Consider the following 12,396-nt stretch of genomic DNA (forward strand, 5'->3'; position numbering starts at 1 on the left):
AAATTATTTGGAACTAAAAGGTTTTGTATAGGGGGGATATTGGGCTAAATTAATAGATATCTAATGAATGAAAGAAAATATTTGCACCTCATACATCCAGTAAATATCCTATATTCAAGATAGGCTATTCAAAAAACTCAACAACAAAAACAACCCCGTCAAAAATGACCAGAACATAGAACCAATCCTAGTGTCCAATGACAAGTGAGCGGATAAAGAAGTTATTATATTTGCAATGGGATATTAGAGGGAGAAGGATAATGCCAAATGATCTCCAGGACATAAACATTCTCCCACTAATTTTGCTTAAAATGAACCCCTCTGTTTCTATTGAAATTTTATCAAAAGGTAATAATTTCACTTTTTTATAGCTGAGTAATATTCCATTGCAAATATTTATAACTTCTTTACCCATTCACTTGTCATTGGACATTAGCATTGTGTTGATTATAGACATGCAGCATTTATACTGTTCTTTATTTATCTGAAGGTTATACTCGGAGATCCTCGATTTCTAATGAGGGCATCTCCCATTCACTCATGTGCAATGATCTTCCCATGGAGTTGTAAAAATGCTTTGTGACCCCATCCATACCTCTCCACTGTTCCCAGCTGATACGACCACAAACCCCATGATCTGGTGCATCTGTTTTCTGAATGATCCTCATAGTTATACACTCATTGTAACTCTAAGTCACACTTGCATAGAGCAGTCACTCACCCAGGGATCTATGGGGGAGAGTCAGAAATATTCCATTTTCAATTTCACACTTTAGGGATCACAAAATTGTCACCAAAACTGGATAAATAGTACAAAGAACTTCCACACACTTTTCCTGGATTCTTCAAATGTTAACACATCATGTAGTGACACTACAGTATTACAAACCAAGACATTGACACTTTATAAAACACTATAATCAAATCAGTGAGTATAATCAATCTATTTTCTCCAGGTGAGCCAGCAATGTCCTTTTCCTAGTTCCTGACTCGCAGGTGTCTTTTTCAGCTTCTTTAATTTGCAAAAGTTGCATAGTCTTTTTTTTCTTTTTGGGTCACACCCAGCGATGCTCAGGGATTACTCCTGGCTTTGCACTCAGGAATCACTCCTGGAGGTTCTCGGAGGACCATATGGGATGCTGAAAATCGAACTCAGGTCGGCTGCGTGCAAGGCAAATGCCTTACCCGCTGTGGTATTGCTCCAGCTTCCAAAGTTGCATAGTCTTATTTGTCCTTCATTACCATGGCACGATTACAAAACACTGAGCAGTTTCAATATGAGGTTTGTCTGATACTTCCACACAACACAATTAATGTGTTTTGGCCAAAATGCTAGAGATGTAAGTGGCCAGCTCAGTTGCAGCCCATTGAGGCATATAATGTTTGTTTTCTCCATTAAAAGCGAGGTTAATTTTCATCAGTTGGTTCAGGCCATTTCTCCCCAGTGAAGTATTTTGTACTTTGTAACTAATAAGCATTCTGTAGGAAAATATATTGAGATATATTTTCTTTTTATGAAATATATATGTAATGTTTATCACATTTATATACTCTTTCCATTTAATTTAGTATCCATAATTTTTAAAAAATTTTTATTAGTGAAACACCATGAGGTACAGCTGTAGACCTACAAATTCTTGTGCTTGGGTTTCAGTTATACAATGATTGAGTACCCATCCCTCTACCAGTGCCCATTCTCCACCACCACTGATCCCAGTATCCCTTCCACCCCACATCCCACCCTGCCTCCGTGGCAGGGCATTCCCTTTTGTTTTCTCTCTCTTTTGGATGCTGTGGTTTGCAAAAGAGGCATTGAGTGGCAATCATGTTCGGTCTATCGTCTACTTTAAGCATGCATGATAATTCTTTTCTTAATAATGTAAGAGTTCTTGGGCTGGATCGATCGCACAGTGGGTAGGGCTTTTGCCTTGCACACAGTCAACATGGCCGACCCGAGTTCAATTCTGCCGCCCCTTTCGGAGAGCCCAGCAAGCTACCGAGAGTATCTCGCCTGCATGGCAAAGCCTGGAGAGCTCCCTGTGACATATTCAATATGCCAAACACAGTAACAACAAAGTCTCATGATGGAGACGTTACTGGGCCCGCTCGAGAAAAATCCGGTTGTTACGGGAGAACAGTGACAGTGACAGTAAGAGTACTGCTATTTGTTCAGCCATTGATTAAACTGATTGAATTGGGCACGAGCTGCACATTACTTTTTTTTTAATTGTATCACCGTGAGATAGAGTTACAAAGCTTTCATTTTCAAGATTCAGCCATACAATGTCGGTACACCCATCCCTCCACCAGTGCACATTTTCCACCACCCACATCCCAGTCCTCATCCTGTCTCATGACAGACAATTTCCCCAATACACTCTCTCTAATTTGGGGCATTATGTTTTTCTTGAAATTTCCAACACAATTCAAGTCTACCTGCCAGGCATAGATGCTAGATAATTTATTTTCTATTGCTCATTTTGAATATCTTGAGAGCTCACATGGCCATGATTGTAATTGTAATTTCTAGATTGTACATAGTTGGGTTCCAGAGACATCTCTGTATGGCACTAATCCATTTGGGAGTCTCTGGGCCAGAGCTGTTGGTGCACTAAGATGACACCTGGAGGCAAATTGTGGGTGTGGCAGCCAGTCTACTAGGTGGATGGAGACCCAGGGAGGGGCAGTCCAGGTCCTCTGCCGCCATATGGCCTGGAGATTTAGTCCTGGAACCCACATATCAGGGTGTTCCTTGTGGAAGCTCTTGATCACTGGGATTTCATCTGGAATAGGTGGGGAGACTGCACCTGCTCCATCTGGGGTGCCCTGGTTTAAATTGGTCTGGTATGGGGCTTGGAGAGATCTCTGGTGCTGTGGCATCTTCCGGGACTCACTGCTGTATCTCTGGACCAGGGTTTTTGGTGCACTAAGATGGTGCCCAGAGACAAATTGTGAGTGTGGCAGCCAGTGTGCTGGGCGGGAAGGGACCTGGGGAGGGATAGCCCAGGTCCTCTGTCACCATGTGGGCTGGAGATTTAGTCCTGGAACCCACATACCTGGACCTTGCTTGTGCAAGCTCTTGGTAACTGGGATTTCATCCGGAGTAGGTGGAGAGAGCACATATGCTCAAGCTGGGATGCCCCAGTGAAAATGGCTCGGTATGAGGGCCTGAGAGATCTCTGGCAATATTGTGTTTTTTGGGACTTGCTGCTGTGTCTCTGGGCCAGGGCTGTTGTTGTGCTAAGACGCACATTACAAAATTTTCAGCAGATTGTATCTTGGTGAGATTCATCCTGAGACAGACTCAGGCACAGCAGCAATTTGGGGGTATCAGGAAGCCTGAAGGCACTATCAGTATGCTGATGCACTCGCCCCACACGTACAGATTGACCTGCTGGTGACACCATATCCCCGCCATAGTGATTCTTTTTATTTTATTTTATTTTTTATTTTTTGTAGGGCGTTCGCCTTACACGCGGCCAACATGGCCGACCCGAGTTCGATTCCTGCGCCCCTCTTGGAGAGCCCGGCAAGCTACCGAGAGTATTCGATATGCCAGACACAGTAACAACAAAGTCTCCAATGGAGACGTTACTGGGCCCGCTCGAGCAAATCGACGATCAACGGGAGGGCCTTCACCTTCACCTTTTAAAAGATCCCCATGAGGTGCAGTTACAGATGTACAAACTTTCGTGGTTATGTTTCAGTCATACCATGCTCAGTACCCTTCCCTCCACAAGTGCCCATTCTCCACCAGCAAAGATCCTAGTGTGCCTCCCCCAACCCCCACCTCATTCCCCCCACCCCACCGCGCTTCTGTGGCAGGGCATACATTTTTGCTCTTTCTCTCATTTTGGGTGTTTTGGTTCGCAATAGAGGTATTGAGTGGCCACTGTGTTCGGTCTAGTCTATTTTCAGAACACATCTCCCATCCCGAGCGGACCCTCCAAGCACCCTTTACTTGTTGGTCCCTTATCTATCTGAACTGCCTTTTCTCCCAGCGTGTGAGGCCAGCTTGCAAGAGAAAGCTGGAGAAATCCTCCTGTGCTTATCTCTACTATTCTTGGGTGTTAGTCTCCCTTGATATTCCACAAATGAGTGCAATCTTTCTATGTCTGTCCCTCTCCTTCTGACTCATTTCTCTTAGCATGATACTTTCCACATTGATCCACATATATGCGAATTTCACGACTCCATCTTTTATAAGAACTGCATGGTATTCCATTGTTAGATGTACCAAAGTTTCTTTAACCAGTCATCTATTTTCGGGCACTCGGGTTTTTCCAGATTCTAGCTATTGTGAACAGTGCTGCAATGAACATACAAGTGCATATGTCATTTCGACTATATTTTTTGACTCCCTGGAATATATTCCCAGGAGTGGTATTGCTGGGTCAAATGGGAGCTCAATTTCTAATTTTTTGAGAAGCGTCCATACTGCCACCCTGATGATTCTTGCCTGAAATATTTGTTACTTTCATATTTGCCAAATATTTTTATTTCCATTATTATTTTTATAATAATAGAGTTTCCTGCCCCCGCGCCTGGCTGTCCTCACTGGGGCCCCTTGCAGGGGGACGGGTTGAGTTTACCCCCACCAAGCAGAGCCCCAGCAGCCAAAGACCTCCAGAACCAGCCACAGCCATGCCGAGACCACTCTCCACACGTCCGGACAAGCCTCATGCATGAAGGAACCGGCAGAGGAACCCAGGCATGCAGGTCCCGGGGCTGAGATCTCCAAGTCTGCTTGAATTGGAACTGGGCCTTCTCCACCCAGATCCCCCATATCCCACCGCAAAGACTGGCACACATCTAAAAGAAGAAAAGCAACCGGTGTTGGCATGAATGTGGGGAGAAAGTCACTCTCCTCCACTGTTGGTAGGTAAAGTCCAATTCTTGACCTTTACTCTCAACCTATTGAATCAGAATCTGTAGGTGAGAACCAGGGTCAGTGTTTCTTGTACTGTTTCTTACAAAGGCTTCTTTCCAACCTTGTTTACTTCCTGTGATGTTTTTGCCGAGATGGCTTGGTTTTGGTACATGTACACTTGAATGTAGGTCACAAACTTTTCTTGTAGTGCTTGTGAATGCTAGGGTACAGAATACCATAAATCATACACTTTGGTCTAGCACTGGGTATCATAACTGTAGTCATCAATTTCACACTTGGCATGGAGGGATGGTACTGATCTGGAACTGAACTTATGTTCTCAAGCCTGCAAGGCAAGCACTCTGTCACTGAACTTCCTGGAACCCCTCCTTTCCTTTTCTTAAAAGATATTGGTAATATTGAATTAGGGTCCTATCCTTATAACATTTTAATTTTAGTTATGATTTTAAACTTATATTGCTTAATACCATCACAGAGTGGAAACTAGCGGTTCAATATATGCATTTTAGATGACATAATGCAGTTTGTTATGCATTAGTTCCCTCTGCCACCACTTCATGATAAAGACTGCCATTTATTTGTAATACAGTTAAGGTTCTTTGTGTGTGTTTGTATTTTGGAATTTCTCATTTATTATAGTAATTTAGAATTATTTTAGTATAATATAATTTAACTTGGTTCCAAAAATAAAACTACATACAAAAGTAAACTTAAAAGTCCCTTTTCCGGGACACTCCTTCACTGCTGGTGGGAAGACCAACTGGTTCAGCTCTTTTGGAAAACAGTATCGATGACTCTCAAAAAATTAGAAATTGACCCAGCAATACCACTCCTGGGAATATATCCCAGAGAGGCAAAAAAGTTAGTCGAAGTGACATCTGCACTTGTCTGTTCATTGCATCACTGTTTACAATAGCCAGAATCTGGAAGAAAACCTGAGTGCCTGAGAACAGATGACTGGTTAAAGAAACTTTGGTAGATCTACACAATGGAGAACTGTGTAGCTGTTAGAAAAGATGAAGTCATGAAATTTACATACAAGTGGTACTACATGGAAAGTATCATGCTAAGCGAAATGAGTCAGAGAGAGGGGGACAGAAATAGAAAGATTGCATTCATCTGGGGAACATAAAGTAACAATATAGGAGACTAAAACCCAAGAATAGCTGAAATAAGTACCAGTAGGTTCACTCCATGGCTTGGAGGCCAGCTGCACATGCTAGGAGAAAAGGCAGCTCAGATAGAGAAGGGAGCACCAAATAAAGGGTATTGGGAGGATCCTCCCAGGATGGGAGATGCATGCTGAAATTAGATTATAGACTGAACATGATTGCCACTCAATGCCTCTTTTGCAAACTATAGCACCCAAAAGGAGAGAGAGAACAAAAGACAATGCCCTGCCACAGAGGCAGGGTGGGATGGGGGGATGGGGATAGGAGGAATACTGGGATCAGTGGTGGTGGAGAATGGGCACTGATGGAGGGATGGGTACTCGATCATTGTATAACTGAAACCCAAGCACAAAAATTTGTAAGTCTACAACTGTACCTCATGGTGTTTCACTAATAAAATTTTTTTTAAAAAGATGCTTGTTTTGCATGTGGCTAACCATGGTTCAAAATCCAGAACCACATATTGTCCTCAGTATGTGACCCATGGGAACAGAAACAGATGTAGGCTCTGAGCATTTCTGGTTGTGGCCCCAAAATAAAAACAAATGACTGAATGACTTCCTTGGTCTTCAAATTTTTTTCCATAATCTGACCTCCTTGGGCTGGATCGATAGCACAGCAGGTAGGGCCTTTGCTTTGTGTGCAGCCGACCTGGGTTCGATTCCTCCGCCACTCTCGGAGAGCCCAGCAAGCTGCCGAGAGTATCTTGCCCACAAGGCAAAACCTGGCAAGCTACCCATGAAGTATTTTATATGCCAGAAACAGTACCAATGTCTCACAATTTGTTGTGAGGTGTTACTGGTGCCCACTCGAGTAAATCGATGAACAAGCGGTGGACAGTGCTACAGTGCAGTGCTGACCTCCTTTGTCCCCTTCCATTCCTTAAACACACCAAATCCTTTGTTGTTCCAGGGCCTTTGCATTCCTCAAATTCATGCATATATTACTCCCCCAACCTTATACTGATTCCTCAGACTCCAGATATTACATAGTAAATCTTTTTTATTTACGCATAATGAAACAAAGTAAGTAAACAGCAAATGACCAGTTAAAACAAACTCTGGTATTCTTCTTACATAACTGAGTTCATTAAAAAATGCAGGGTGTCAGAGGTGAAGAAGGGAACTAACAACAGTGGTGGAAGGATGTTGATAGTCTGATGGTGGGTGTTATGCAGTAATATTGAAAACCTAAAGCATTAATACCAATGCTAATGAAAACCATTATACCTCATAGAATAAAAAGAGATCAATATCAAAAAAATCTCTTTTTGTTAGGTTATTAAGACAGTATTCTTTTTTTAAAAAAGCAGCACATTTGTTTCCTGCTGTATCTTCAATGTCCTTAATGTTTCTCATTATCATAATAGATATTTTTATAATTAATTCAAAGCTTAGGAAATTGGAGGGTTTAATTCTAGAGTTTATTTCCTCTCCATTTTATGATTAAAATCAAGTCAAGTCAAGTGACATCCAAAGATCAACTGCATGTAAATGTAAATTTCTTTCCATTATTCTGTTTATTCTTTTAAACCAGGAGTTGGAAAACATTTTCTGTGAAGGTCAGTTAGTGAACATTTTAGGCTTTATCGACCAAGAAGCAGAGCCAAGGATATTATGTAGGCGTTTATATAACAAAATAGGAAACAACTCCCCCTCATATATTTTTATAGATGAAATCAAAATATAATAATTGAATATAAAGGTTTTTGTAAAACAAGTCTAATAATGAAAAATAAATAGAGGAATAACATTTTGTTTAATTAGGGGTTGAATATTAGTGTTTGCTATCATCAAAATGGTTCTAAATGTTCATCGAAAAAACACTTAGCTTGGGACCATGGCGATGACTCAAAAGGGCTGAAGTTCATGCTGTGCATCCAACATTGCACTGGTCCCTGAACGCTACTGGAAGTGATTCTCCCATCCCAAAAATTTTAGTTCACATTGTGCCAGTTTGATCTTGTCTGTAATTAGTTTTTCTTTGAAAGTTTTGAGAAACAACAACATTTCTCTATATTAGCAATTGCAAATAAGACTCAGACTTCTTGAAGTTTTATGGAATTAGAGTAAAACTCCCTTAAGATGTATATTATTGCCTTACAGCTTTTACTCCAGTATCTATTAATAACACCCATATTTTCTGATTTAAGATGAAATAAGATTGATAGAATTGTTGCAAATTTTTAATCTCTCATCTATTGGAATTTACTCAAGAGATCAACTTAGAAATTAGTGTAAGTGGGATGGTCATTTCCTTGCATATGATGGAATGATTATCTTTCTTTCTCAATTAAAAACATGCTATGCTATATAAAACATGGAGGTGAATAGCCAAAAACCTAAAAGAACAGGAAGTGATTTATTAGGCAGGAAGTGAGGAGAGAGAGCCAAATAATCCAGACCTCCAATTGGTAACTCATATATATACACGGACTGACTAAACTGTTCCAGGAACCCTTATTTACATAGAGAATAATTAATAATATTACATAGACAACAAAGGGGTAGGTTTATAGTACTGCATGTAACTTTAAGTCACTTTGCATGTGTGTGTGTGTCAGGAGTGAGGTTGCTGTCACTATATTGGGGTTGCTGTTGTTGGGTGTCTACTGCTGGACCCATTACTATGATTCAATCGAGGAATCACCTCACAGTGATATACCTATGAACTCTACTAAAAAGTAGAACGGTAATACCAGCACATACTATTCTTACTTGTTGTCCACAAGAGCCTGAAGCTAATTAAATGTGCAAAAATTTCTTGGGGAAACAGAATAGGAAGAAACCTAAGAACTTTTATTTTTAGCTTTATGTATAAGTGTGTATGTAGACTAGAATCTAAACGCTTGTATGTGTAAAGTATAACTGAGTTATATCCATGGCCTCGTTTTAAAAATAATAGCAAATATTGTAGAACTATTTGACCTTCTAAACTATGTAATGCATCATTTTGATGAGAATTTGAAAAGCTAGAGGAATATTAAATCCCCTTCCATATTTTTTATAATTCTTAATTTTTTTCTTTCTTTTTTGCTTCATTTTCTTTTAAAAAATTAAACAACCATGATTTACAAAGTTATCGATAGTTGAGTTTTGGATATGTATTTCAACACTAATCCCACCACTAGTGTCAATTTCTCTCTACCAGTGTTCCCATATTCCATCACCCCCACTCCCACACCTGTCAATTTAACAGGTACATTACAAAATTCCAGTGGTTGCAGCTTAGATCTCATCACTTCCATACTTATTTCTTTCCTTCCTTCACACTCTATCCAAGCCTGGCTTGGCTTTCCCTCTTTTCTACTTCCCAAAGCTCAGTTTTCACCAGAGCATTGAATATTCTGTAATGTCATCGTCTGAATCAGTCTTTCCCCCCAAAGTAACCATGGAAATCCATCAAAAGAGGGACTACATAGGGTTGGAGAGATGGCTCAAATGGCTTGTTCAAAAGCCTCAGTTTGATTTCCAGTACAGTATCTAGTACCTATGCCACTGACAGAACAGTCCAGCTGTGGTCCTGGTGGCTTCTACAACTCAGCAAGAGTAACATCACATTGTCAGGCTCCCTTATTGGACTATACAGTTGGCCAAATATTTCTAGTAGTGACCATCATGTTCCCTGCACATTGCTCTGGAGTCCCTCCCATTAAAAAAAACCCTGAGGCTTTGCTATGGTAGTTTTAAATGCTGTATTAAGGGTGCTGGGAAACACTGAGTCAGGGCAGCTATATCAAGAGAATTTGAAATACACAAATTTTCACAGGAGGATTACTCAGAATAACTTAAAAGTGGAAGCAATTGCAATACTTCTCAACTGGATAATTGGATAAATGAATAAATAGATGTTCTAGGCCCATACCATGAACTATCACTCAGCTTTTAAAATGCTGATATAGGCCAGGGAGATAGTCCAAATAGCTAGTGTACATACTTTCAAGCTAATCAAGTTCCCAGGTTTGATCCCTGTTGCTACATGGTCCCCTTAATACTTCCAAGAGCAACTCTTGAGCACTAAGCTGGGAGTAGTCACTGATTACTTTAAAGTATGGCCCCAAACCAAAAACTTTTAAAACTTTTTAAATTCTTATATATGCTTTGGCATGGATGAACCAGAAGAACTTTAAGCTAAGTGAAAAAATTCAGTCACTAAACACATTTTATCTAGGATGATACAGCTACACTATATCATTCTGTATGAAATAATCCAAAAAACATATCAATGTAGGGACTGGAGAAATAGTACCCTGGATAGGGCATTTTTCTTACATGCAGATGATCTGGTTCAACACACAGTAACAATATGGTCCCCTGAGCATCAGCAGGAGTGATCCCTGAGTATAAAGCCAGGAGTAAGCCGTAAGCACCGCTGGATGTGCCCCCATGCAAAATAAATAAATAAAAAGAAACTGTATAAAGGAGGAATGTAGAAAAGTGGTTGTGATAAAGGTGAGAAGAGAGATTAACTGCCAACAAATTCATTGGCATTTGGAAACGGAAATGGAAATTTTTCAAAACTGTATTGAAGTGAAAGTGGAGCAACTCTGAATTCACTAAGAATAACTGTATGTGTAAAACGAGTGAATTGTATGGTGCTAAATGTAATGTTATCTTTAATCACTCTATCTATTACAGTACTTAGTTTCTTGAATTTCTTGCCCTCTTTATGGGACTATTCCATTATAAAACCTGGTAATAATTGTGATGAAGAAAGATTTCTCACATATGTGGGATATAAGGAAACATAGTAAGGGGATAACAAATGACGTAAGGCAACAGAACCTGAGAACTAGTCTACAGAACTGAGTTTACTATGGCAGGTGAGAGAGATTATGTTGAGGGTTTAGTGGGGATATGATTTTGGAAAATTGTATGCACATAAGGGCTGGAGCGATAGCACAACAGTAGGGTGTTTGCCTTGCATGCGGCTGACTCGGCCAACCCAGGTTCCATTTCTCCGCCCCTCTCAGAGAGCCCGGCAAGCTACTGAAAGTATCTCACCCGGACGACAAAGCCTGACAAGCTACCCATGACATATTCTATATGCCAAACACAGTAACAAGTCTCACAATGGAGAAGTTACTGGGCCCGCTTGAGCAAATTGATGAACAATGGGAGGACAGTGCTACAGTATGCACAAAACCTTATCATTAACAGTATTGTAAATCATGTGCATAAAATTCTTAAAAATTAAAAGTAATTGTGATAAATGAAGCTTGGGTCTTGGAGCAGTGAGGATAGAGTTACGTCTATCAGCATTTTTGTTGCTGTTGTTTTGGAACATACCCAGAAGTGTTCAGGTCTTATTCCTGACTCTGGGCTCTGGGCTCACTTCCGGAGCTGACAGGGATAAAACTCATGTTAGGTGTGTGCCAGACAAGCACCCTACCTACTATGCCCTTGGTGGTGTCATCAAGTCAAATGAAGCTGACACAGACCCAAATTGACATCTCAGAAAAATAAAAGAACAGTCAGAGTGGAGCAGGCAAGGCACTGGCCTTGTATGTGGCCAGACCAATGAGAGTTTTATCTTTGGCACCACATATGGTCAGCTTAGTCCCTCCAGGAGTGATCCCTGAGCTCAGAGCTAGGACCAAACCCTGAGCATCACCTTCTGTAGCCTCCAAATAAACAATAATTGAACAATTTGCCACCTCCTCCCCTCTACCCAAAGAATACAAAAGGACCAAATAATTACTGTGAACCTGCATTCTTTTTCTGGAAAAAATAGAATAAGGCAGTTCTGTTAAGGATGATTTCTTTTGGCTTGCTCTTCAATCCCATGTTCTTCTCCCTTAAACACATTTCACTTGCTATTCTCTCTGTTTCTTTGCTGCCCATGTTCTCTCTTGAACACATTTCTCCTCTTTCTCTCCCCTTATATCTTTCTAAATAAGTTTCAATAAAAACTATGTTGCTTTACTAAGCTAAAAGTTTTTCTTGTGCTGAGAATAATGTATAGGGATAATGATTTTACTTGACTTGCATGCTACTCACCCTTAAAACTACCAGAAGTGGTGCTGGCTTCGGCAGCACATATACCAAAATTGGAACAATACAGAGAAAATTAGCATGGCCCCTGCGCAAGGATGACACGCAAATTTGTGAAGCGTTCCATATTTTTTGTATGACTGAAACCCAAGCACAAAAATTTGTACGTCTGGAGCAGAGAGAGATAGAAGGAGAAGGGAGCAGAGAGACAGAAGGAGAAGAGAGCAGAGACAGGAGGAGAGACAGAGAGAGACAGGAGCAGAGACAGATGAAGAGAGAATCAGAATAAACTATGACTAATACCTACCAGCCTGGCCCTCGTTCCTTCCTCCGCCTGACC

General features: G+C 40.7%; 1 non-coding gene across 1 annotated transcript; it reads left to right on the forward strand.

The window, feature by feature from the left end:
* The first annotated feature begins 12,082 nt into the window (after window positions 1-12,082).
* On the forward strand, window positions 12,083-12,189 carry LOC130034345 (U6 spliceosomal RNA). Its single transcript, XR_008794110.1, has one exon. It is a non-coding gene; the product is annotated as a U6 spliceosomal RNA (small nuclear RNA).
* Window positions 12,190-12,396: the final 207 nt, after the last annotated feature.

Source organism: Sorex fumeus, unplaced genomic scaffold (genome assembly GCF_029834395.1).
Source record: "Sorex fumeus unplaced genomic scaffold, SorFum_2.1 ptg000058l, whole genome shotgun sequence".
Lineage (NCBI taxonomy): Eukaryota > Metazoa > Chordata > Mammalia > Eulipotyphla > Soricidae > Sorex > Sorex fumeus.